The 27,309-nt window shown below is 41.4% G+C and overlaps 2 pseudogenes; both read right to left on the bottom strand.

The window, feature by feature from the left end:
* Nucleotides 1–2,518: 2,518 nt before the first annotated feature.
* LOC147888189 (uncharacterized) lies at nt 2,519–3,778 on the bottom strand (annotated as a pseudogene).
* Nucleotides 3,779–26,106: 22,328 nt separating this feature from the next.
* On the bottom strand, nt 26,107–27,021 carry LOC147888190 (uncharacterized; annotated as a pseudogene).
* Nucleotides 27,022–27,309: the final 288 nt, after the last annotated feature.

Here is a 27,309-nt window from a genome sequence, read left to right on the forward strand (position 1 = left end):
GATCTCTTCCTTTTGGAAGAAGAGATAATGCAAAGCTTCTTTGGAGGGGGGACCGGCTCCAAGTGAATCTAGTCCTCAATGGTGTTCTTTTGAGTGTTTGATTCATGGATTGTGTGCTTGAATTATGAATTGTGCATGCATATGATTATGGTGTTGCAGTGTGTGATTATAAGTATTATTTGCTATCTACACAATGATAATTTGCAACTATGTTCTCTTTCTTTTCAATGCTATTCTCTCCTTCTCTAGTAGTGTGATTAGAGAGTTCTCTTCTCTCTTCTTTCACATTAAATTCGCTGCAAATAGAAGGAATAAATGCTATACTCTGACATTGGTATCAGAGCTTGAGGCTATTCTCTCCTTGTTTAAGAAGAGAAGTCCTACGAGAGCTTTAGAGAAGGAAGTGATTTGAGAATCTACACACACACTAGAAAATTGTGTACACAATATCTCATAGTAATCAAGGAAAGCAAATTGTTGATAGTGGTTTTGATATGGCACAAGATAGTGCCATGGATGATGGTAAACAATTTGTTGGCTATCTTTTGAGTAGGTTTAAAGAGGTGATGAGCAATCCCACTCTTCATGCCGAGTTGCAAGCTCAAATTGCAACCAACAACATGAGTTCTCTTTTCCAAAGAGGGAATTTCTAAGAGGGCTCTTGGTGAGACCTCCAAAATAGAAATCCCTACGGTGGAGAGAGAATTAGGCCATTCTCTACCTCATGAGCAAAGAGGCAATGAAGACTCCCAAGTGAGGCAAGAGAATGTGCAACAAAATGAAGCTCTATTGGAGGATAGCAGTGATGCTTCTTCTCCCAGTGATGATAAAGAAGTAGCTCCTAGACGACACCGATTGAAGAAGTCTCCTACTCCTCCAAAAAGAAGAAGGTCTTCTTCTTCTCATCGAGAAGGAAAGGCTAGGAGACAAAGGAAGAGAAAGAAGAGGTCACCATCTTTTCTTTCCTCTTCGTCTCCATCATCTTTGGACGATGGAGATGACATGGCTGCTGCTTTCATCTTCAGATGAAAGCAGCAGCCATTCCTCTAGCTCCATTGGTGAGCTACCAAAGAGAGGACATAAAAGGATTCATGCTGCTTGGAAATGCTCCAATAAGCTCAAGAAGTTCAAAGGAGGAGGTAAGAATATTACCTTCTTAACTTATGATGGTGCTTTTGGGGCCACTGAAAAAGTTTTAGCTTTCATACAACAATTTGACGCTGCCTTTGGAGATGAGGGCTTCATTGAGTCCTCTAAGTTACGTCATGTCTCCATGCATTTCCAAAAGTTGGCACGTCAATGGTGGGCGAGATTACGCTCAAATGGAGAAGCCCCTAAGACTTGCGAAGCTATGAGAATTGCCATCATGAAGCAATTCTTAGCTACTAATGCTGAAGATAAAGTATTCACTGCCTGGCGAAGCTTGAAGATGGCTCCCAATGAGTCTATTCAAAAGTATGTAGACATGTTTTGGGACTTACATCTCAAAGCCACTATCTATAAAAGAATAAAATTTATTGAGCAAAAGCAACAATTCTGTGCAGGCTTGCCAGAAGAGATGAGTGAGTATATCAATGCTCAAATGCCCAAATCCATTTCGTCGAAGGTTATCCATCATGCGATAGTTGCCTCAAGAATCAACTTCCAACAAAGTGATATGAGGAACTATTGGGCCAATGAAAGCAAAGAATGCAAGGATGGAAAGGGAAGAAATTCCAATGCGCCAAGCTTCTTCAAAAGTTCAAATCAAGTGAAGAACAAGGGCATCTATCAAGGTGAAAATCGTCTCTCTCCCGAGGAACTTGAGAAGTTTAGGAGAGAAAATCACATAGTATCCCTAAACCTTGCAAATGAAGAAAAGACGTACGCAGGCGATTACGCAAGAGATCATCATCATCCCACTGTAATGGCTGTGCGAGACACCCATGCAAGTAGTGTGAGCATAAAGCAATGAGGCAAAATCAAACACTTTCGTGTGCGAGACCATAGTGAATCTCAAAGATGCAACATCAATGCTATACACCTCGTGACACAGCATAATCATACTTGAATCATGAGAGGACTCAAGAAGGCACAACATAGTCAGACTTGCAGCGTGCAACATGACCGTCGAGGGGAGGGGGATAGGAGGGGGTGTGTTTCATGCAAATCACATAGTATCCCTAAGCCTTGCAACAACACAAGGCTCTCATAGCTGGTTACAGAAGTTGAAGCCATCCTTCAGCTTTCACGAAAAGCTCTCAATCATGGTGTGCCCGAGGAGCGGGTTGCAAATGGTCTACAAGTATTTATATATGTTCAATTTGACTTTTGACTGTGTCCCTTGAAATTGGTCTAGTGGTAAGGTCTTGGACTTAGTGATTATTTGCTCTCCTAGATGGATGAACCATACAACATAATTGTGCAGACTTGAAGTTGGATTTTTTAAAACCACATCAAGCAAGCCAAAATTTGATAAATTCAACTTCATAGCCTACAGAAAGCATTCACTCTCCCATTCTTTAAGCACAGAAAAGGGCTAACCTGGTTTGTCATTCCGTATTTTCATCAAGCGCCACCATAAAGTTTGAGAGAGGGCCTCTCTCCCCGGAGCAGGTTCAAGTACTCTTGTGCATTGGAGCGGCCGGCAAGCGGCCGCTCCAATGCACAAGAGTACTTGAACCTGCTCCGGGGAGAGAGGCCCTCTCTCAAACTTTATGGTTCCCCCCCGGGCCACCTGGAGATCTGCCAAGCTCTTCCCAGCATGGACTTGCTGGGACAAAATGGAGAAGACATTGTAGCAATTCAATGCCTGCTTTGCCACATCACTAGCTAGCACGTTCGTGCACTTCTGGATGCATGCTGCCAAGCCGGGATTCGCCTTGAGGATGGCTTCCCATAAAGCAGCCCCTTCAGCCGTGATGTAATGTTGGACTTTCCTGCAAGATTCGAAGAGGCCCCGGGTGTCATTGAGGCCCCGTGCCCTCAGGAGGTCGACACGCCCTTGGGCCCTTAACTCCCTTTCATTCTCGAGCAGCTGGCACAGAAGAACATTCTTCTCTCTCTCTTTCTCCGCCTTCTCCTCGAGCAGCTGGCACAGAAGAACATTCTTCTCGCGCTCTTTCTTCACGCAAGAATTTCGTCAGGATTGAGAGCAGGGGTTTTCCCCCGTCATTAACGTGCGACTGTAAGGCCGCAATGACCTCACCCGCGGTTGTTCCCTCAAGACTCTGCGTGGAGAATCCTCTGCCTCTTGCACCATTCAAGAGGGAAGCGCACCAGCGGATGTGCTTGCAAGACGCCAATCGTTCATCGCGCGAGCCAATGATTCGGGGCTCTGGAGAACGGCTTTGACGAGAGCAGGGGAGCAATTTAACGAAGGGATTACAACGAGCGATTCCAAAGTACCCGCAAACGGGCAAGCGTTCGGATGGAAATGTACGAGAAGGGGCAGAAACAAAGGAGAATCGAAGAAGGGAAGCAACTGTGGGACAAAACCAGGGATAACGTACGCTGAGGTGATGAGGGGGGAAGCCAAGGGGGAGGTCACGGGAAGAATCGTCGGGGGAGACGGGGATGATGAGGGGTTCGGGGCGGAGGGAACGGCGAGGGCGACTGAAGCTGGAGGCATGGAGGAGGGGGGGGGGAGAGGAGGAGGAAGGAGCAGGGGAGGAAGAGAGGGTGGTGGTGCGGAAGGAGGCACGAGAGCAGAGGGACGACGACGACGAAGAAGAAGAAGCAGCAGCAGAAGCAGCAGAGGAGAGGGGAGCAGCTGCCATCGCCATAGCCATCGACACACACTGTTGGATTGCAAGGGACACACTTTGGTAAACCTAAAACCACAATTGGAGAATTCTCTAAACCTTAGGCCCAGGCTTAGGGTGTTCACACCAAACGCCCGTGCGCAAAATGAGGAGCACCCAGGACTGCGGGCGGGAGAAACTCCCCGGGGCCCGCCCACGAGATGTCCAGAAAAGCAATGGAAACTCTTTCTCGTTCGGGTTACTTACCTGATTTATGCTTTTTTGATTTTATGTTTTGTGAGCATTGCATGTATGGCAAACAAACACGCATGTCAACAAATATCTCTTTTGACAAAGAAAGATAGCCTTTAGATCTGGTTCATAGTGACGTGTGTGGCCCCATGCCGACGAGGTCTCTTGGTGGCGCACAGTACTTTGTTACTTTCATCGATGATGCTACATGTAAAGTTTGGGTGTATGCCATAAAGTCTAAGGATCAGACATTTTCCTGTTTCCAATGATTCTTGTCGAGTGTGGAAAACCAATCTAGCAAGACAGTAAAAGCTTTGAGGTCAAATAATGGTGGCGAGTACATCTCCAAAGAATTTGCAGACTTTTGTGCAGAAAAGGGTATCAAAAGGGAGTTCACAGCTCCATATACACATGCCCAAAATGGTGTTGCAGAGCATATGAATCGTACGATCCAGGAAAGGCTAATGCCTATGCTGTCACAATCTCGTTTATCTCAATCATTTTGGGCCGAAGCCTTGATGACAGCTGTTTACTTGATCAATAGAACTCCGAATGCTACATTGTATTTCAAAGTGCCTGAGGAGTTATGGTCGGGACACCCAGTCTCTTATCACAGACTTAGGACTTTTGGCTGTGAGGCTTACGCACATGTTCCTAAGGAGATTCATGCTAAGCTTGATCCAAAGTTTCAAAAATGCATCTTTATTGGCTATGGACTAGATGGTCAGTTTGGCTACCGTCTATGGGATCCAAAGAGTCAAACAATAATCCGTAGCAGTGATGTTGTTTTCAAGGAGACTAAGATGCATAAACAGTCACAGAAGGAGGTTGCATATCGCAAAGTTACATTCAGTGACGTCTTGCCTCCTATGCCTAACATTCCACAAGTTAATGCTCCACTTGAAAGTGCTATTGAGCAGCCTAGCACTAGTAGTCAGCCAAGAAGATCAGAGAGGATCTCACATCTGCCAGAGCGCTTTGTTCCTGGCATTGATTTTGTGTTGCTGACAGATAGTGGTGAGCCATCTTGTTACAAAGAGGCTATGCTAGCGGGTGATAAGTCTCAGTGGAGCTTGTGAAATATCTAGCATTGAACAGAACAAAACTTGGGAACTTGTTCCGTTGCCAAAAGATAAGAAAGTGTTACCATGTAAATGGGTCTTCAAAAAGAAGTTTACGTCCCCTACTGCTACGCCTAAGTACAAGCCAAGATTGGTAGCTAAAGGCTTTAAGCAAGAGTATGGCATAGATTTCAAGGAAATCTTTTCACCTATTGTCAAGATGATGACCTTACATGTCATGCTTGGTCTTGTTGCTACAAGGAATCTTGAATTAGCGTAGATGGATGTAAAGACAACTTTCTTACACGATGATCTCGATGAAGAGATCTACATGGCTCAACCAGAAGGGTTTGAGAAGCCCGACAAGGAACATTTGGTGTGCAGATTGCGCAAAAGTCTATATGGCTTAAAGCAGGCACCCAGGCAATGGTATCATAAGTTTGATACTTTTATGCGTTCTCAGGGGTTTAACAGAAGTCATGAGGATCCTTGTCTCTATGTGAAGAAGCCGAGAGATGGATAGCTAATTATGCTTATTCTTTATGTGGATGACATGCTTATAGCTGGTCATTCAAAGAAGGACATTGCTGACCTTAAGCACAAGCTATCAAGTTGGTTTGACATGAAATATTTGGGTGATGCTCATCATATACTGGGTATGCGCGACTGGGTATGCGCGTTACTAGAGATCGCAAGAAAGGGTTGTTATACCTATCTCAAGAAGAGTACATGCACAAAGTGCTTGAGCGTTTCAATATGCAGAGTGGGAGGTCAGTCAGTACTCCGTTTCCTGCTTACTTGAAACTCAGTAAAGATGATTGCCCTAAATCTGATGAGGACAAAGCCGTGATGGCTAAGGTTCCATATGCTTCAGCTTGTGGTAGTCTCATGTACACCATGGTGGCTACGAGACCCAACATTGCTTATGCAGTGGGAGTTGTCAGCAGATTCATGTCCAATCCAGGAAAGAAGCATTGGGAAGCTGTAAAATCAATCCTCAGATACTTGAGTGGCACAGCGGACAGACAGCTTTGTTATGGTCGTGGAGAGTTATCCATTCATGGATATGTTGACAGTGACTATGCAGGTTGTGTTGATAGTCGTAGATCCACTACAAGATGGATTTACACATTTGTTGGTGCTGCTATTTCTTGGAGATCTGTGCTTCAAGATTGTACGTCAGTTTCTACCACTGAAGCAGAATATGTTGTTGCTAGTGAAGCATGCAAAGAAGCAATTTGGCTTGCTCGTCTAGTGGGAGACCTTGGCATTAAAGTGCAGTTACCACTTCTTCACTGTGATAGTTAGAGTGCTATTGCCTTAGCAAAGAATCCAGTGTTTCATGCTAAAACGAAACACATTGATGTGCGACATCATTTTGTATGTGAATGCCTGGCAGAGAAGCATACTGACCTGGTGAAGATTCATACTACAGCAAACACAGCAGATGCACTCACTAAGAGCCTCTCCAGCGAATGGTTTCAGTGCTGTCGATGGGCATTACGTGAAGCTACGGTAGCTTCACTTTTATGTACATATTTTCGTACACTAACCTCCCTTTAGGCATCTTGGCCATTTAGTGGGAGAATGTTGGGTAAATGGCCTACTTTGTGGTCGGCCGCCCAGCGCCCATCACTAACATATATACATGTATTTTACTTCAGATGTGAATACAGAGTAGAGTGCTAACCTAATCTGTGTGTGCTTCTTTCCCTCGCACTCCATAGCTTGCTTGCTCGCATTCACGCTTGCGCCCACGCTCTTCATATATATATATATGTATATATATATGTGTGTGTGTGTGTGTGTGTGTGTGTGTGTGTGTGTGTGCGCGCGCGTGTGTATATATATATACATATATGTATGTGTATATATATATACATATATGTATGTGTATATATATATACATATATATGTATATATGTATGTATATATATATATATATATATATACACATATATGTATATGTATATATATATATACATATATGTATATATATATTTATATTTATATTTATATATTTATATGTGTGTGTGTGTGTGTGTGTGTGTGTATAAATATATATACATATATATATATATATATGTATGTATATATATATATATATATATATATATACATATCCTACACATCCAATCACCGAGGCTGATAAACTAAAAGGAACATAAAGTAGACTTTTAAGCCTTTTTAAAAAATCAAGTTTAGTAATTCTAGAAATTGTGTAAAGGTGCTACTGTCCAAAGGTCGAGGAGATTGGTTTTTGAAGACTTGATGAAGTAAGATAAACTGGAGAAGTAAATAATGTGACTTCATGCCTAGTTAGGAGAACTAGATTATAGTAAATAGTATGAATATAAAAAAAAGGAATTAAAATCTATCAATTAATTGGTGGGAACGGCCAAATGAATCTCCCTCAACAAGGTTATTCAACAATCTACATACTGCTTTCCCTTGTTTGAGATTGTCTTCCGTTTTTTGACTCTATTTGTAGTAGTTCATACTACCTTGGGAAGGACATTCATGGAATGGTTCATTGGGTAGGAGGCTTCTAGAGGGACAATGAGAAACAATATTTTCCTTTTCTTTTAGTTTAAGTTTATGGGGATTTGGGATTATGATACGGAGTGGAAAAAATAGGAACGAGGGTTACATATAGATAGGTCAAAAACATGTCTTCTAGCATTGATGCTATATGATGCTCCTCTGCTTCCTTGTGTGGTAATGGATTAGGAATTTTTGCATGCGGTGCTTTATTATAGACTAATTGCTCTTTTCTCATTCTTTCAAGTGGTCTTACTCTTTCAAGAAGTCTCACTTGTCTACCAACAACAACTAAGTAGTGTGAGGCACGGTCTCTCCATCTCCCCCTTACATATCACAAAGTGAGAAATTTCCTCCTCATTGTCATAATATACCGGTCGTTGGGACTCTTGCCATAGCCCATTCTCCTCTACATGTTGAAGCACTACTTGGCATAAACTTGAAATAGTTTTCTTACACTTTTCACAAGGACAATGGATCTTCTCCCAAAGATAATCTCCAAGACTCACTCCAATCAGAGCACTACAATTGGAAACTTGTGGTCAAAATTGTTAGGCAAACTTAGTGGCAACTACATGTGGACAAAAAAAAGATTGACATAAGGGGAAGTTCACGTAAAATAGAGCCAATAACATCTAGTGTTTTAGCTCTCTAGAATTCTAGCATCTCTCTAAAAATATTTCAATGGGCATTTTTATGGTTGGGTATGTCTATGGGTATGGATGCACGCTATTAGCGGCTCGCCGCGATGGATGTCCATAGTATAGCTTACTAGTACTAACAAGAATTTGTCAATACCAGGGAGAGACCCGACTAGTGCATGGAGGCTACGTAGGGTTGTCAATCCTACGGCAATCCTTAAAAGAGTTATGTGTTAAGCTACCTAATCGCCTCTTACACACATCTTACAAGAGGGAATCCATATGCTAATTGGAACAATGTGATGTGCATTGGTGTGTGGGCTCATTCTTTGGAACAATGTACAAGAATGAGAGCATAATCTAATCATTAACATTGAGCCTAATACACATTAGCATAAAGATAAAGAGTGTTAAGCTCTACAATCTTCACACAATCATGAAATTAGTGATGCCAAATGATCAAATGACTCAATGCTACTCCATTCTTAAACATAAACCAAGAGAAAATAGCATTAATCTTTGATTAATCTCACACACACACACACACTTTCCATCAAGCATACACACTAATTTTCTACTCAATAGAGGAAGAAAATCAATGATAAAAACCTCAAATGATTAAACAAAAGAGTCAAGGAACCCTTGCCTTGCATTAGATGCGGAAAAGATTACAATGGAAGCTCACATGGATCCACAAAATCACACGCTTCTTCTCTTTGAGCTCTTCTAGTTTTGAGTAAAGTGAGATTAGCCCAAAAAACAGTCTTCCACCCAATTATATCCAATTGGGCACTCAAGTGGGTTCACATTGGGCTCACATTTGAGCTTTTTTAATACACGGGTGATGTCTATGCTCCAATTACATAATGATTCGATAATTACAAAGCTTTTTGGAGCATTTAAACGGTTTTTTTTACAATGTGGGTTTCGAAAATTAAAATGGGTTGCCGAATTAATCCGGTTTTCTGCATTATTCTCCCGTTGACTTCCATGTCTTCACTTGTTCCATTCCGTTCCGCATCTGCAACTTTAGCTATAGCCGTTGCCCTGCAACACTCGCCCACACCTATTTCAATGTCCGTCCCTGGACATTGGTCATGTTGGATTGGTGGTGCTGCTTTAAACTTGATCCGCTCCATAGCAAGTAGTTCCCCAGCAACGCTGCCAATGTTAGCGGCTCGCCGCGATGGACGTCAGAGTATAGCTTTCTCGCACTAACATAAATATGTCAATACAAGGGATGTGACCCGATTAGTGCATGGAGGCGTACATAGTGGTTGTCAGGCACTATGGAGTCTAGAGTAACATGGTACAACCATCATCACTACCAAATGACAATAGTCCAAGCCGTAAAGCGTAAACACAACACACTTTCCTACTAGCACACACAAGCTATTTCAATGAGCAAACATCGACAAATAGCTGCGAAACTTAGTGAGCATACACACATTGCACTAGGGAACAACACTATGAACTCAAATCACCGATTTTTGAATGTACATAAATCGCGACTTCTTATCGCCAGGGTAAGAAATCTGAGATTTGAATCTAGCAAAGTCTTTAGCATATTGAGGAGATGCTTCCTAAGCTACTTAGTAGTCAAAAGCAATGCAAATGAGTCCCTAAATCCCTTGATTAAGCTTGCTAATCAAGAGAACAAAGAGAACTTAATCTGCACAAAATTGAACATTAATCAATAGATAAACATGAATAGATTACTCACAACTGATCAATGAAGCAATGGCAAGCAATGCCCAAGCTCCACGAGCTCCGGAACTTCCTTCACAATTAGCAATGGATAAGCTATACACTCGTGCTCTTCTCTTCTTCACATTAACAAAAGGTTTTCTACAAAAGAGGGTTTTTTCACTTATATACCTAAGCTATGAGGTTGTGGGTTCAATTCTTGTACAAATTGGAAGCTCTTGGCCCCATTTAAATCATTAAATTGAGGGGAATTACAAATATATTATGCGGGCAAGCCTTTAGCTTTAAAAAATGGTTCCTGCAGCAATGTGGGCAATGGTGGTTCCCGCTTCCGTTCCCGTAACTGCTCCTGTAACCTCTTTTTATCTATTCCATTCCATTCCACATCCATAATCATAGCCGTAGCCGTTGCCCCACAACACTCCCCCACACCTATTTCAATGTCCGTCCCTGGACATTTGTCAAGGAGACTTGGTGGCGCTGCTGCATACGTGTATCTGCTTTACGGAGGGAATTTTCTCTAATGAGTATGTTGAGTAAACTTTAAGCACATGCAAACTATTTCACAGAGTAGATATGACTTGAAGCATTGGGACTGACGCCTTGCTCATTTGGTGGCTTGGTTGCCCGACTCTTGACTCTTATGCCTACCAACACATTTTGGTTGGTGGCGACTTTGACTTTCTTGGATTGTGTCTAGAAGTACACAAATTTGATATATTTGCTTGAGTAGGAGATCTCCTCTGGTAGAGTCATTGACTTTGAACTCTCCTGGTATTTATTCGAGCTTGTTGAAGTAAACAGCTAAGAACCAGACTTTGCGTTTATGTTCTCGGCATAAAATTGATCATAACTTGAGTTTTAAAGCTCCGTTTTTGGTGCCGCTTGACTCTAGGGATTCACTAGGGTATGGTCTACATGCTCATAGCTGCAAATCCCATCACTATGTGTGCAGCAAGAAATCGTGATTTCTTAGTTGACTCTTGAGAGGGTAGTTTCTCTTCATACCTGTTATGTACCTTGCCTATACAACATGTTGCGTATGTTTTTGTGCAAAGTGAAACTCAAATAGTGCTTCATATAGCAAATTTAGAACTGGTACACTCTGAAATCACCAGATTGATGCTTGAGTAGGGTTTTAGTGCTTTCTTTGTGCTTTTTGCACACTCTAGGCCTTAGATAGGTATTGGACTATGCTCTAATGCACTTTGTTAGCATATGTATGTGTATGACAAGAAATCGTGATTTCTTGTCCTGTGAATGATGCTATACTTTGAAGCTCCACATCTCTTGTGCAACTTATTTATAGCTTATCTGGAAGCTTTGAGCCACTTTGAAACTCATTTGGCCTATGAATGGCCATAGCTGGAGTTGGCAGCTCTGACTTGTGCTAAAATAGTGTCCTGACCAAGATTTTGAAGTTCATTTTGGGCCAAAGCACAACCATAGCTTAGAATTGATGTGCTCATCACAGCCATGATGTCAAATACCCCCATTATGTTGATAGCAAGGAATCGCGATTTGTTAGCTGATTCAGAGTGATGTTGTTTGATGATACTACTGTGTTCTACATGTCTATTAGACCTCCTTAGGTGTGTTTTGATCTTCAAAAGAATCCTTGAAGCCCTTGTTATGCCTGTTTTTGTGTTTCAGGACACCTTTTGCCTGTGGGACATATTTTTGGCTTTGCCTGCTTTTTTAGGGTTTCCCCCACACCTGTTCTAAGTAAGGGCTCAACAAATGTGAGCTTTTACCTGTGCGTGCATGGGTGTTAAAATAGTGCCTGTGCAAGGCCTTAGTGTAGCCCTATATGATATCACAGCGATGCATGTTCAAACAAGTATGTTGTGCGAGAAAAGAGGGTCTTGGAGTAATTCAATCCAAGGGCTCTTTCTGTCGAGGCTTGTGCACTCACTCACTTTCCTTACTTACTTTTTGGCTCTTGTCGTGATGCTTGACGTCGATGTGTGACTAAGATCGCAACATATTGTAGAAGTTGTAGCAGAGGGATCAAGGTTGGTGTCTCATCCCTTTCTGATCCGTCACAAGTTGTGTTGTTTGGAAGCTCGATAGGAGTCGAAGCAGATGTTGTCCCTTCTTTGCTAGTAGTTGCATCCTCCTTCAAGGCTTCTTTCCTTTTCATTGTCTTCTCCTTTCTAGGTGTCTTGGCAGTGTTCATTTCCATTGCTATTGGCACTTTCTTTTGCCATACTTGATTCACCCCTTTTGTTGGTTGATGGTCATTTTGTTCATCATTGTTGTTGGTTTCCATGGCCATCAAAGTTACTTTTGGTTGCCAAATCCACCGAGTTGTTGGCACTTGTAACTCTGTCGGAGACTTCTCCTATTTTGGTTGGTTTGCTACTGGAGTCCTAAGCTTCTTGGGGATCCATATGAGTCTTGAATTTTGTTGTGCGGCAAGAACCTCCTTTGGTACCCAAACTTGAGTAGTTGGATGTTTTGTAGCATTCCAATCCCTTGTTGATCGCCTTGACTTTTTGCGAGATCTAGGCTGCCATTTTTTCCTTTTCTGTTTCTTCTTAGGTACCTTTGTTGTGTCATAAGGGGGTAAAGTTTTTTGTGCTTGTGGACACAAATGTTTCGGCACCCACATTAACTTTTGACCCTCTTGTGCTTTAATCAGCTTTGGAGGCACCCATATTGCTTTTTGATGTTGGCTTTGCTTAGTTCTTGTCTTCTCTTTATCCATGTATATACTTGTAGTTGGCTTTTGTTCGCTCGCCATCACTCTCAACGGAGCAACTGCGAATCGTATCAAGTATAGCAGCCTACGTAGAGTTGCATATACAATGTCATACTGTAGGGAACCCAAGACTCGAATAGTCGGAGGCCACGCTAGATTGTCAGTCTAGGTGAATCAAACAAGCCAAATGCAGCAAGTATCACCAATGGACTCAATCATTGACTCTAGGATAGAAATGGATGATATGCTAAGGAGAAATGTATCAATTCGACACGTGACACGGGAACATGGTTTCCTATGCTACTGGGACTCCATCTATGCCACTAGATACACTATATGCCAAGAAATCAATGCTAAAGTGCTCAACACAAGTAGAAATCTGAATCTCAGATCTACTAGGATCAGGCACTCCAAATCATGATTCAGGAGCATACATGTGTGCTCTAGCTCATAAGGAAGACATCCATGAGATATCTCTAAATTCCGACAGCATTTGGTCACCCAAGTCAGTCGCGACCTAGTCCAAAAAATGTCACTGAATCAATCGACTGAATACAGATCTGCAATACTCATGCTCTAAGGATCACATATATGGTCATATGTCGGAAAACGGAGTTTCCTACAAGCAGCTACAGCCACAAGTAGTTCGCACATTTACACGACGACTATGATGCATACACATGCACATTGCAAGCATGATGCACATCAACATGTAGAGCATACACTAGAGAACACATGATAGAAAGCTCAAAAGGAAATACTCACTCGTTTGCACGTAGAAAGCACTCAAAGATCACCACTTTCTGCAAACAAGCTCTCTTCTCTACTTTATCTCCAAAAAGATCCTTTACAAAGTACAAGTGTTGGCTTTTATACCAAACACTGGAAACTGAAAAATGTAACATCCCTAATCTCTCATGGGCTTCTAATTTAACTCTTATGTACAAGCTGGAAGCCATATAAGCCCCTATATTACAAGTTTTATGGGATTTTTCAGTACAAAAATTTGAAGATTGCAGTGAAGCCGTCATTGACGAACTCTGTGAACCATCTCCCCCCCACCTAATTCGGTGTTCGTTCTCGGACACTGTGATAGTGTCTTTGGCCGCAAAATTGGTGGGTTGTCTTCAAAAATTGTTGAAAGTCAAAAAGTGGAACCAAAATTGTTGCCGAAGCTGCTGCCGGATAGTGCGTAACCTGTAGCTTTTCGCACCTCTTCTCTTCTTATAGCCTCTTCCTGTCTCTTTATTGCTTCATGAACACGATCGCCCTCCTCTGCATCTTTATAAGCCACGTATCTAAGTGCCGGGTTTTGTACATTAGGTCCAAAAATGGATAAACCATAATCGATAAACCCAGTGACGAACATCTCTTCAAACGTCTGCATGTAGAATGATGGTAGAAATTGACACCTGGCGTAGAAACCCATGATTTGCATCCTGTTTGGCCCTTTATCAAGATCAAATGATAACGTTTGATTCCCTTCAAGCATATGTTCCCAGGGTCTATTATTAGGTAATTCTTTAATAAATGTTTCTACGCACATTATTAATAGGTGTGCAATTTTTACCAGCATTCTACATGCGAGGTTTGGTACCCCTTCATACATATTAATTGAATGCTTTAATGTTGAAGTAAAGTATCTATGAGAGCAGTATTTATCTGCACTTGGAAATGAAGGATAATTTAAATAATATGGGTAATGTTTATTTATACGATCAAACTGCTCCCAAGACATTCTGCATTTTACGGGGCAATAAGTTGGGTTTATCCGGGGGTTTATCCGGGCAGTAGCGCGGCGCACTAGCATACTCCAAAATTGCCGTGCTATGCTTTTGTATCCAAGAAAGCCTCCATAGTGGCTGATTAGGAAGATGGGTAGACCCATTTATCTCCCCATCTATCAGTGGTTTATATCCCCCAAGTTCTTCCAAAGGGCATTTCGGCATTAGATCCCACATGTGCATTTCCAGCTCCAGCTTCAATAGAGGTAGTGGCAGCGCTGAATTTCTATGTGCTTCATATAACTGCTCCACTTTGTCGAACTTGCTCTTCGCTGTAGATATAATCTTTAGTTCCCAGAGCAAGTCTTCTTTCTTCTTTGTATCAATTTCTTTGTCCGCTGCCTGCTTAAGCCTTTCGATTAGATCTTCTTCTTGTTGTGGTGGGAGCACTGGTGATCCTGGTACATCTTCGTGTTGGACTGAATAAGTATCCTGTATGAACTCGGTCTGTGCCGGAGAAAACTCCGCTTGGGTTGACCGTGGTTTATCTGTAGGAATCTGCGTTGGTGCAACCGTCTGTTGCTGTGGCATTGGGGAACATTCTTGAATGGTTGCATCTGAAAACTTTGTTTCTCATGTAGTTGCCTTTGGAGTTCCTCCAATTGCTTCTTTAAATCTTCATTCTCGTTTTGTAGATTCTTCACCTCCACCTGATTTGACTCTGTTGGTCGTTTGGGTGAGAAAGGATTTGCCAATTTTTTTGAAGCTGCGTCTGGGCATGAGCCATGCCCTCTAAAGATAATTGGTGCGCCAGCTTCAGTGATTCTTGCTCTTGTTGGATCATTAGCTTCTCTTGCATAGCTACCTCTGCCTTTTGCTTGAGCTTCGAGGTTATACGTTTATAGTCCTCTGTTTCAGCAAACACTTGCTGGTAGGTGAGGTGTAGCTCTTAAAGTGCTCGCTCTTGAATAATGGAAGTGGAGCGCAGTGTTTTGAGCTCAACTTTTGAACTCTGTAGCTCCTGCTCTGCCAGGTTCTTTTCTTTAACTCTCCCTTCATATTGATCTGTCACGTGTGACAGATATTCTTGCATTGTTTCATTCCAAACTTGTATGTTAAACTTGATAGAAGCAGAGGAGGAAGCTGAGGCCTGGAACTGATCTGCATGAATTTGTTCCTTCATAGGCCTGATAACTGGAGCAGCAAACGTCGGAGGCAAAGGAATGACCCTTGTGGTGGCAACTGACAATTGTGGCATTTCAGCATTTTTCTATGGCGCTTCTTCGACAACAATCGCCGGCTCCACCATAGGAATTTTCACTTGTACTTGCTCTTCCTCGACTTGTGTTTGCTCTTGGTTGCTTTCAGCATTTGGCTTTTCAATCTCTATTATGTCCAGCTCTGGAAATGGAAACTCGTCGAATAGGCGGTCGTGCTCTGGAAGCACTTCCTCCAAATGCTTTGGTAAAATAGAATGAGGGGGAGTTCTTGGCTGAGCAGATGGCCTGTCAGCTCTTGATTTGTCCTTCTTTCGTCTCCTCCTTGCTGGAACTCCCCTCTCACAACCTTTCGCCCCAGGTTATGAAGACGGTTGAACTGGAGGATCGCGTTTGTCGTTTGTTGAACCTCTCCAGTTCTCCGCTTCTTGGTAGGTTGCTTAGCTTCCATAACTTCTTTGATTCGTTGAAACTCCGTTTCTTCTGAAAATATTTTCTGCTTCCCTTTAGAGCGCTCCGTTGAGCCCACTTCCACCCGGATATTGCCCACCCAAATAAAGCTTCGTCTTTGACTTTCAACTTCATCTTCTGGCTCTTCTTCTGGGGGAGTGGATTCTGTCGTGGCAGGTGCAGTCCTGAGTGTAACATGTACGTCCTGCCTTCTTTCTTGGGCTTCAAAAAGGACCAGATCATCCTCTAGCACACGGAGGTCCCCACGCATGCCCAAGGCTTCATATGCGATTAAAGTGAGGACCGTTCCGTTGCCCATGTAGTGCTTTAGAGAATAGCTTTTTGTTTGGGCTGCCCTTTTCAGATCCTTCAGAACTTTATCGCCCCAATTGCCTCTTATCATTCTGTTCCTTTTATACGCCATAGTAAACACATATGCCAGGTGTGCGTCTGGCTGTGTATAGCGATGAGGCTTGAGCACGTGAAAGTATTGCTGGTGTAGTTGCACTTGAAAAATTGATCTTCTACATATCAAAATTCTATACAAACCTAGGTAGGCTTGGTACTAGGCTTGGAGAGGTAAATTAGGAGCATTACCGAGCCTAGTGAAAAGCCTTTGGTGTGTACATGCCACCCATGTGGAAGGCTGAGCCATGCACAAGTAATCAACTTTGCCTTATTAGCATGCCACCTAACCAACTCGCACAGTGCCATGCCATCACTGACTTTCCACATCACTCTTTGCCACCTTACCACACTCGCATGATCAACTTCCTCAACAGTTAACTCTATTTGCTTTGTATATGGTCTCTTGCTGGACACTTTTGTCTAGGTCCTTCCTCAAAATGGTCTCCTAGATTTGTGGCAAATTTGAATTATCTACCTATTGCTGACTACGTTGTTGCAGAAAACAAGTATAGTGGATAAAGAGTTTGTCAAAAGCTAATAGAATTCTATAAATTTTAAGAGAAGCAAAGTTTATGTTGCTAAAATATGAGGAATACATGAAACAAAAGCAATACTAATTTGAGTTTAAATAGGTTTAATTGTTGCACTTACTTGACCATACCCATCAAAGAAGCAATGTCTCATAGTGCAAAAATATAGACCAAAATGAATGAACAAGTTGTCTTGATGAAAGTAGCTGAGAGCTAATAAGAGTACATAAATTTTCTTGCACATTGGCTTGAAACAAAAGAGAAGAGACTTTTGCAACTATTCCACATTTGCAAATAATGTGGCAATGTCCTTGCAAATGGTTTGACAACTTTTTGAACTCCGCAATGCATTGCAAAATTTAAGGAGTTTGTTCATTTAGCTACAAGTGCTCAAATTTACCATAAAATGTCATGGGAAATTCCATGAAACTAAACTAACAAATGTGGTAAAATTCAGGGAACACTGAGTCTAATTACAGGGAATGATTTCTATAATGTTTTGAAGTTCTTTCAACAACAATTCTTCCCGACTCGAGGTCATAGATCTATTCTCTTATAGTTCTTGTTGTATGTGGAGCATGATCTCATGTGAAGAGTGTGTTTCTATGTTGATCTTGGGACTCAAGATACTTTTTGCCACCCTGAGTGGACAAGGTTGTCCATGGGTTTCATGAGGGGACATTAATAAAAATTTTAGGCCCCCCTAGCAAGGGTTTGGGGGCAATGCCCTCAAAGCCAAAAATCATGCTAAAAGTGGCTAATGCTTTTGACTGATTTGGAGGCAAATTTATGGCACTTTTGTCTCACATAGGAAAATCAGTGGATGGCAATTTTTTGGTGTAGAGAAGATTGTGATTGTGTTGTTGTATTGGGCTGCACACTAGAGCTAGTATATGCTTGTCTCTTGGATAAGAAAAACATAGTCTCATTGTTTCTCTGTGGATGTATCCCACATAAATCTTTGTCTTTCTCTTCCTTTAATTCTTGTGACCTTCTCCACTATATATTTCTACATCCTTTTATTTGCATTGGTGCTCCACTAGCACATTGATACTAGCAATGCTATGAGAGCCTACCTCTATGTCGAGGCATTTACTATGGGTTAAGCAACATCCATTGACTCATTTGGAAGGAGGTTTCCTAGTTTGAGTGGGAGAAATGGTAGAAGAAGGAAAGTTCAAAATCAAGAAGTTCGAGGGAAGAACGGCCAGCATTTGAAGATGTAGATTCAAGATTATATGTATCAAAAGGATCTTTTCTTTCCATTTGGTTGCAAAGAAGCCTATGATCATGACAACTAAAGCATGGGAGGTTCTTGATAGAAAGGCACTAGGAACCATCGGAGTGTGTCTATCATCATCAATGGCTTTCAATTTCACCAAGATATGTCATCAACCCATGCATAATACATAGATACACCAATAAAGAAAATCATGTTAAGATGAGATGTCAACTAAGATACACAGCTGATCCATATCCTCCTAGATGACCAAATCATCCAAGCACGACCATCCTACAACCTACTCTATTGCATATCCAATTGCATCACTATCTAGCCACATCTAGAGCCTCAATCCACATGTCAAAGAAATAAAACCCCAAAGAATGAAACCTAGGCATACCATATGCAATAATCCCCTAAACATAATGATCATGTAATGACCAGCCAAATGCCAGAAAACCCAAAAGATTGTTGTGCAAAATGCAAGAGGAAATGCAAGCATACTAAGAAATGCTAGTGTAGTCACAACTAGAGTGCCTAATGCAAGAGGTGTAGTGCGTGCAAATGCAAACATAAAAAACAATATTGACCGATGTGTGAAGTCCAAGAAATCACTCCACTCTTCTCTCTACACTCAGCTACATATGATCTAGAATGCTTGAGATCTCACCCCACCCCTACCATCACTTAGCTAATAGGATGAGGCAACTCCCTAGCTCACACCCTGGGTTTGTTGTCGCATTAAGGCAAGATGGGACCTATCTAAATGACATCTCTAGAGAAGAGTGATAGCTCAAGAAAATAACAAAAGTACATGTGAAATAAATTCAATGAACACAAAAAAGTGACTACTTAGTGATGGGTCTACCATAGATCAAGCCTAGGCCCACCATGTCTCTCCCATCCAAATATGGCCTAGTAGCTACTGTGTAAGTGCAATGAATAAACAAATACATAGAAACCTAAACAAAAAACACCAAGTCTAATCCTAGATGTTGGTATGGTTGAAATGATGTCTGAGTGACTAATGAACCATCCACTCTGTCTCACAATCTCTACAAAAAATAATAGGAAAGTGAAATGGCTCATCGATACCTCATGGGCACCATCCCCACTCATGTCACACAAGGATCACAAGATATAACACTAGGACCCAAACCCAATAAGACAACTACTGTAGTGGTAACCAAACCACACCCAGTTAACCAAGACTTCAAAAAAAAGAGAGAAAACAAACATCTATCACTAAATCATAGCAAAAACACACTACAACCATCAAACAAAACAAAAAAACAAAAAATGACCATAGCTAGGCTAACCCTAGTTACCACAACTTGTCATTGCAGGCACCAATAAATACTCGGTGGTCCAAAGCGACATAGAAACACCATGTTCACATGAGATTGGGCTCCAATATGATAAGAAGCATAAGAGACCAGGTCTTTGACCTCGACTAGTGCATAAATATTTAGTGGATGTGTAAATATTGTTTGGTGTACAATAGGTTATGAAAGTGTTGGTGGTGTCTCCTTATATTTATTGGTGTGGTTGTAGCCAAGAAAGGACAAACTCAATTAGACAATATTCCCCATAGTAGAAAGGTAAGAAGATAGTAGAAGATGAGACACCTTGGATGTATCATGACACTTCTAATGTTAATTATGGCATCCCGAGACCACTATCAAATTCTTAGCCACCATAAAGATTCCTCATGTGAAGTTAGTTGTGACACTTATTTTGCTGGAAAAAAGTGATTGTTTGAAAACTGTTTACAATCCGAAATCTTTCTAACCAAAACAAGAAGGGGATTTTTAAATTTTGATTGTAAAAAACTTGCTTAGATTTGTTAAATAATAGATACCATATTTGCAAATACGATCAACTTTCTATTATACTACAAATTGGTGTTCTTTGATTTGAATAGTTTCAATATTATCTTTGGACACAGTTGTCAAGAAATATGTATTACACATGGAGCTACCAGAGTATGTGTTTATGCAAGATCTACTTGGGTGGAAGCATGTGCAAATGGAAGAGAGAGAAAGATTAGCTTTGGATGGATCCAAAAGCCTAGACATTTGGTGCACCTAACCCTCTCTGCATGATCCTACAACTAACACATCTCATTGATGTTTGTATTGCAACATCTTTGAACACCCAGCATATTGAGAGGCATTATGTGGTCACCATGAGGACGTGGAGCCACAATGGATCCATGGGACTCTCTATGAAGCTCAAGTGAGGGTCAAAAGCCAATTGCAAATGCAGATGACCCTCATCTTTCAACCCTAAAGTCAGAAGCCATAGGATTGATGGTAGACCACTCGATGTAATATCACATAGCTTAGTTTGCCCTAGATTACATCTTGGGGTATGTTCCAGTTTATCTAGGTTCAATGAATCCATTAGCTCCACCCACAAATCCTTGAACTCCATACCATGAAGCACTTGCCAACAAAACTAGTCTCAAATGATCGACGACAAAGGCAATCCTTGAGTCACATCAGAATGGGCCACCCATGCCTAGTAAGACAACCAATGAGTACCATTCAAGAACACCTAAACTTAGACCCAAAACTCATAAAAAAATCAATGAGTCCCACATCTTACAAAATTGTTAGGTCAGCGGTACATGTATGGGACCACGCATAGCACCTATGACTACTCCCATGTAGAGGTACATTCCAATTTTGGTAGCTTCATCACACCTACAAGCTCATAGGCCACTTATCAACTTAACCAGAAGACTGCAACCCCCACAAGCAAACAATGTTGTCCCCATGGCAACACTAGTTGCACCATCAGTCCTCCTAGGGCCAGCTAGACAATCAAGAGATCCATTGAGTCATGCTTCTTTAGGGAATATGGACCCAAAAAGTCATTCACCGTTTGATTTACAAATTGAACTATAGCCCAACCTATTCATGATATGGCATAAGTTACTCACTAGAGTTAGGACCAATCATTCCACCAATATATCACAAAATCCATGTTCCTATTCAACCAATTGCAATGCCAAGAGGCTATTCAATTCCTCCAATGTACCCCCCTTTCCACCAACAACAGGGTCAGGACCCCTAGCTCCACCATTTTGTGATGATGATTAGGGTCCACCTGCTATTGATGAACCCATTAGAGTTTACACACTGTCATATGACAAATGACATATCCAATTTGACCCATATTTGATCCTTCCCCCCACTTAAACCTCCACCTACATTAGTTATAGTTGATCTGGTAGATGCTTTTACTTGAGCATTAGATACTTAAGGAAGACATGTGCAAGCTTTAGGGAGGGGCACCACTTGTAAAGAGTTCACTTATAAGGTGAGACCATATAATATTTTGAAGCTAGTGCCCAAATTTGCATGCAAAATTGGTCCAATCTAGCATGCCAAGCACCTTTAGAAAGTATGTAGCACATTTGAGGAGTTCAAGGACCTCACAAAAGTTGGTGCATTCAAGGTGGCACTAGAAGGAAAGGATGGCCAATGGAACCATGCACTTGGTTGAGTTGAGACAATCACATTCACCAACTTATGTAATGCCTTCATAATAGGCATAGCACCTAGTGGCCATAAGTGGAGTCCCATCAACCAACTCTACAATTTCCCACAAGATAGTGGTGAAAGTAGGTGGGACTATTTTGCTAAAAGTAGACATTTGAATTCCCACTTGTAAAGAGTGTGAGAGGCTGAGTGGTACACAACTCTTACTCAAATTTATCTTAGGTATATGGAGTGCTAAGATAAATGGTAATCTCAGTCCTATGCAATGCTACTAGTATTAAGAGAATCATATAATTGCAAACTACCAAAATAAGCATCTTCCCTTAGTCCCAACAGTACTCCACCACTGACCCCTAGTAATAAGTGTGGTGTAGGTCATATTTGTCACGAGTGTCCAAATAAACCACAACCACCACTGCTAGTGGTCACTTCTCTAAATCCAAAGAGGTTGAGTTTTCACGGTGCCGCTAAATGTACTGACATGACTACAATCCAAGGCTATGTAGAAAAGAAAAAAGACAACTTCTCAAGATAGACCTTCTCAAACTTAGCCTAAGACCAAGGGTCCAAATCAATCCAAGAATAAAAATGCCATAGTCATAGGGAAAGGGAAAGAGAGAGTTGTGATCTAGAAAGGATCCAACTAGGACATTATGATGATGTCTTCCCAATGAGGTGGTGAGATATCTTCTCGATATCTTCACATGATATTATTAAGACTATGCCTGAGAAGAGACCAGCTCCAACCTACATTGATTAGGAGCCAAAGCCATCAACTCCCAAGGGCCTTAGTGAGTACGTGAATCCCTTTGTGGAAAATCAATGCTTACTTGATGCCTAGAAGATAGATAGACACTATTGTGCCAAGTTGAAGCTTAGACTTAAAGTGATCAAGGGAATGAACACCATCCACTACAATGCTACAACATTCCATCCATCACTTAACATGCTACATTTGGTATCTGAGGAGGAAAGCTCACAATGTGGGTTTGATCTTAATGGTGTACCTTCTAGACCCTCATATTCAACATGAGGTCCGTATAGCTGATGGCATCTCATGTCTCGACCCGTGGTGAACCCCACTTGATGATATGCCATAGACTCCAATTCTAGAACAAGAGATTTCAATATCCTAAACAACCTGTAGTATACCATCTTAGACATGCATGGGTAGAATTAATGCACCCAAGGACAGAGCGTGTATGAATACCTTCTTGTCCACTCAGATCAAAATTCCCATCACCACCTTGCTACAAGGATGTCCCAATCTTTTGCAGCTAGAGAAAACCATAGGTTTAGAAATAGGTCCATCGCCATTGCCAAGTTGATCACAAAATTCCAAGGAGAAGGTGATCTAATCACCTATGTAGAGCGCTTTGAGCAAGTATGTGCCGCATTCAGAGATGTCTCTGATGGTGACAAAATTGGAGCCTTTGGAATTCAATTGGATGGCAAGGCAGGCACATGGTATTAAGCACTCAAAAATGAGGAGAGAGAAATTGGTATCAGAGCAGAAAAATAATTTGTTCTTCAGCAAGATATCCAAAAGAAGCAGAACAATAATATAACAGAGGACAGCAGAACCTCGAGTAGAGACCAATCACAAAATGAATGTGTGCAGCGCAGCTTGAGAAGGAAGTGTGGCGCACTGCTGCAGCATCACGTTATATCGACGATAATGAATAAAGAAGAGATGGCTGTCGACATCTTGAGCAGCCAAGCTTTCAAACCGGTAGATCCAGAAATGTCACACGCGGTTGTACCCGAGAGAACTCCTTCAAGCTGAACTGAAAAAATGATGATATCTCCCTGTCATTCTACCTCGTCATTCTCCTAGCTGGTTGAACCATTGTCCAAATCCTCTAAAAGCTGGGCGACGAGATGGAGAGAGGGCATGTGTACAGCCCAAAGTTTTCCGGTAAGGGATTAGACACTGCCACGAAAAGTGGTAAGACCTTCCCATTTGCTTCATGGTTCTGCTGGGTTCTATGCACTTGCCTTGTGCATAAAAAGATTTATTCTCCATGATGATATTTTATGATTATGGGTACTCTGCCCTGGTACAACCTTTGTACACACCTTTGGCCACCACATGATGTAGGCCATGTGGAAGATCTCTCTTTTATGTGTGTTTTGATATGTGTAATGAGTTGTGGGCCTTATTATTTTGTCCCTACCCATGAGGCACCCCTGACATGGCATGAGAAACTGGACCATGAGTACCAGATTTATCCTTGACCAGCAGGAGAGATGTCTCTTGAGGAGGGTTGTGTGGCAAGGTCCATCTCTCTCTCTCTCTCTCTATGTGATTGTGTTTACCAGATCCTTCTCTTGTCTCTACCTTTGGAAACCCATAACTGGCATGTGACACTAGTGCTATGAGATTTATCCTTGACCAGAGACACTGGCATGAGAAACCATAAGCCTAGATTTATCCTTGACACAGTATGAGGATATTCCTTGAGGAGGGGTTCTTTGGATCTTGGTTCTTTTGTGGTTTTTATCCTCCTAGTGTATCACTTAAGGAGGGTTTGTTGGGTGTAAGTGCTCCACTAGGAGTGCTCTTTGTGTGTGGTCCTTTGTGTGTGAGTGTGTAGGTGTGCCATGTGGCACTTAGGGATTTATCCCATATAGATTAGTGTGTGGTACATTGTACTTGGCACTATATATTGTAGTGTCACATCATGAATAAATCAATCTAGATCTTTGTGCCTTCTATCATGAGTACTTTCCTTGTCTTTCTCTTTAGTCCTTAGATTTTAGAATGATACCAATTTCCAACAAGAGATACATGTAAAACCTTGAGAGGGTCGCTTATATTGGAGTATTCTCTAAAAGCTCCAAAGTGGAGCCATGTGAATCAGTTGAACCAAGTCAAACAAGGTAAGGATTCCTTGCAAGATTACATCACCAAAATCAAACATCTGAACGCAAGGTGTGAGCCTCATGAAAGGCTCAATGATGAACAACTCTTGCCTCGATTTTTATTGGGGTTAAGAAGTTCAAAGCTGCATGATCAGTTCACGGTCTTGAACATAACATCTTTGGAGACATGTAGTAAAGAAGCAATCAGGCTAGGAGATAACATGAGAGAGGGTGACGAAACTGCTACCACATCTATATCCTCGATCGTGGGATCCAAGGATCCTGATGCGAGTTCGTCCCGGGCTTCTAAGGAGCAATCCAAGGAAACCAAGGATTTGAACATTGATGAGCTTGTAGATTTAATAGTTGCGAGGTTAAACCCTCAAGCCAAAAACACAGCTCATCGTGATAACCAAGGGAACACAGCAGACTCGGATTATGCAAGGAATTCTGATAACAGAAGGTCAACGATAGGGTATATTTTCACATTGTATGGCGGTGCAATATCTTGGATGTCACGTTTACAGAAATGTGTGGCATTATCTACCACAGAGGCAGAGTATGTCGCAGCTACAGAAGCATGCAAAGAAGCTATATGGCTGATTCGTCTAGTGGGAGATTTGGGCCTTGGAGATGACATGCCAATTTTGCACAGTGACAGTCAGAGTGCCATTATGTTGGCAAAGAATCCTATGTTTCATGCAAAGACCAAGCACATTGAGGTAAAGTATCATTTTCTTCGTCAAGTGCTTGAGGACAAGTGTCTTGAGCTAGTCAAAGTACATACAGATCATAACCCTGTAGACTTTCTCACAAAAAGTCTACCGTCCGAAAAATTTCCACATTGTCGAGAGTTGAGGGGCATTGGGTGAAGATATGGTACCTCATTGTACATACATATTTTTCACTAACATGTCTCCAGTAAAGGCACATTGGCCTTTAAGTGGGAGGTTGTTGGGGTAAAGGCCAAAGTGGCCGGTCGCCCATCTAACTCACTAACCCTAATACATGCGTACACTCTGTACTCATTCTTTTAGTAATAGAGCAATAAGGTGTGGCTCATACATTGTGAGCTAGGGCACCACAAACCTTGTGTGTCTTCATCTCCTTCTTCATGCACACACCAAGCACCGCACAGCTCTCACAAACCCTTGTTTGCTCTACATTAGCATATGTAGTACTAAGTCCTTACTCTAGCTAAAATGCTAGATGATGCATTAATCAAAAAATCTATATTGATCATTGTACATCTAATGGAAGACTTTGACATTTCTACCAAAACTTATGCTTTGTGATCACTTTGCTATGTGATGAGGATCAAATCAAACCTTGATCCTCTAATAAGTTGATGATAGTAATTTGCATAGATGCCACTTAATGGTAAAATAAATTGACAAATAACTCTTTTAAAAATCACTCTTTGAATAATATTATGCAAAAAAACCACTAATCATTAGACAATTAAGTCTATCCACAAATTTTTTTCTAAAAAAGGCACATGATAATGTTACTTAGAAATTGTTTCAAAAACAATAAATTTACATTTAACCACATCAACAAGCTTTTCTACCTTTTTCAGCTTGGGAATTTGATGGTACATAAGAATGGCATGCATCATTGAACCCAGTATCCTCATTATTCTTGATGACCTTAGCAATCTCAACATTTCTAGCTTTTGGAGGCTCCATAACTTCTACATCCTCATCCCCATTCCCATCATTTTGAATAGCTCCATCATTCTCCTCTGCATCCTCATCATTTGTAGTATGATCCTCAGTAGCTCCAGCATTGTCTTGTCCTCCCTCAACATCCACATCTTGACTGATTTCTCTAGTATCGCCTCTAGTCCCTACAAGATCCACAACATTTGCAACATCCCTAACTTCTCTATCGTCATCTACATTGTATTCAATATCATTATCTTCACTTTTATCATCCTCATCCTCTCCGCTTGGTTGCTCGTCGATGTCAAGGTTATTGAGATCTTCTTTTTCTTCATCATCCAACTCTATTGTTTGCTTTATTAGGGCACCACTTGTGCCACACCACTCTTGCAAGGCAAGGTCACCATCCAAAATAATAGAGCATCATGACTCTAATGCCATTGCTTCATAATCATCTTTACATAGAGTAATAGACCTTCTTCTTTTTAGCAAGCTTTGCTCCAACACAACTCCACCACAAAACATCTCTAGAACATAACTATATTTAGGACAAAATCCTGTAATAAGGCCATCAATGAAGCTCCTATCAATGAATTCTTTATTTTGGCCCCTAGATCCTGAGATATAGACCTTTTCTATAAGAATCTTATCAATGGCCTCAAATTTGTCAACCTTGCTAACAAAAAGAGCAATTGTTGCAATCTCTATTGTTCTACCTGTCCATGAGTCATCTTTTGTCGTGTGGATCACACCAAATTCATAGTGCACCTTAGTTGAGTGGCTAAAAACCCCTTCAACAAGCATCACAATGATGAAAAAATAAATGAAACACACTAAAACATATTCATATTGTGCATTTAGTGTGTTGAGATTGAGTGGCAAGCTAGAAAAAAACTCTGTAGAAAGCTGCTCTTTGGCACCATGAACATCCAAGACTACCAATTGAAATGGTACATGCTCTTCATTGCAAAATTCTTTGATCTTTTCCATTTCAAAGCCCACCCCTTTGATCTTCCAAGGAATACACTCATGTTGAGACATTATGCCCATAGCAACTCTATATAGGTGATTAAGGAGAGTAACAACACTTTT

Source organism: Dipteris shenzhenensis, chromosome 22 (assembly GCF_047967505.1).
Source record: "Dipteris shenzhenensis isolate YYH24624 ecotype China chromosome 22, Dip_SZ_1.0, whole genome shotgun sequence".
NCBI classification, from domain to species: domain Eukaryota; kingdom Viridiplantae; phylum Streptophyta; class Polypodiopsida; order Gleicheniales; family Dipteridaceae; genus Dipteris; species Dipteris shenzhenensis.